The sequence below is a fragment of the Limulus polyphemus genome, unplaced genomic scaffold (assembly GCF_000517525.1).
Source record: "Limulus polyphemus unplaced genomic scaffold, Limulus_polyphemus-2.1.2 Scaffold3908, whole genome shotgun sequence".
In the NCBI taxonomy this organism is placed as follows: Eukaryota; Metazoa; Arthropoda; class Merostomata; order Xiphosura; family Limulidae; genus Limulus; species Limulus polyphemus.
In genome coordinates, this window is record NW_013669518.1 from 52,643 (window position 1) to 53,693 (window position 1,051).

The window sequence follows — 1,051 nt, forward strand, 5'->3', positions numbered from 1 at the left end:
TTTCTTTTCTCGTTCTTGTTTATTTTCTTTCTCCTCTAACAACTGCTGTAATTTCTCTTGTTTATTTTGCTGTTCGAGCTGCCATTGTTGTAGGTTTTCTTGCCACTGCTCTAATCTTTCTTCTTGTTTCTTTTCTTTGTCCTCTAACAACTGTTGTAATCTCTCTTCTTGTTTCTTTTTTCGTTGTTCTTGTTTATTTTCTTTCTCCTCTAACAACTGCTGCAATTTCTCTTGTTTACTTTCTTTTTCCTCCAACAACTGCTGTAATCTCTCTTGTTTATTTTGCTGTTCGAGCTGCCATTGTTGTAGGTTTTCTTGCCACTGCTGTAATCTTTCTTCTTGTTTCTTTTCTTTTTCCTCTAACAACTGCTGTAATCTCTCTTCTTGTTTATTTTGTTGTTCGAGCTGCCACTGTTGCAGGTTTTCTTGCAACTGCTGTTGTCTCTCTTCTTGTTTCTTTTCTTTTTCCTCTAACAACTACTGTAATTTCTCTTCTTGTTTCTTTTCTTTTTCCTCCAACAACTGCTGTAATCTCTCTTCTTGTTTAATTTCTTGTTCTTCTTGTTTCTTTTCTTTTTCCTCTAACAACTGCTGTAATCTCTCTTCTTGTTTAATGTCTCGTTCTTCTTGTTTATTTTGTTGTTCGAGTTGCCATTGTTGCAGGTTTTCTTTGCAACTAGTGTTGTCTCTCTTCTTGTTTCTTTTACTGTTCTTGTATTGCTGCCATCAAATCTGCTAAACTGTAGTTTGATTTGCCGCTTCTCGTTTCCATCTTCTCTTTTTCTTCTTTTTTCTTTTTTTATCCCACTTCTGACACCAATTTGTTACGTCTTCATTTGTTAATTGATTTTCCGTAACTTCGTTCCGACGAAACTTTAGCGACACAAGTCCTTACTTAATAAAACTGGTTTATTCTTTCTGAATATAACTTTACCGATACAGAACAGTCGCTCTTTTACAAACGTTTTAACAACGAACGTTAACTTCAACAACACTTCCGACTGCAGTTCAATTACTCACTACCTACACACACTATTGTCACGTTGTGAGC

At 35.4% G+C, this 1,051-nt stretch overlaps 1 protein-coding gene across 1 annotated transcript in view; it reads right to left on the reverse strand.

Moving 5' to 3' along the window:
- The window catches only part of LOC106470255 (voltage-dependent calcium channel type D subunit alpha-1-like), a gene marked incomplete at its 5' end in the record, with an annotated part of 67,499 nt that overhangs the window by 16,765 nt on the left and 49,683 nt on the right, over nt 1-1,051 (reverse strand). The window lies entirely within an intron of this gene.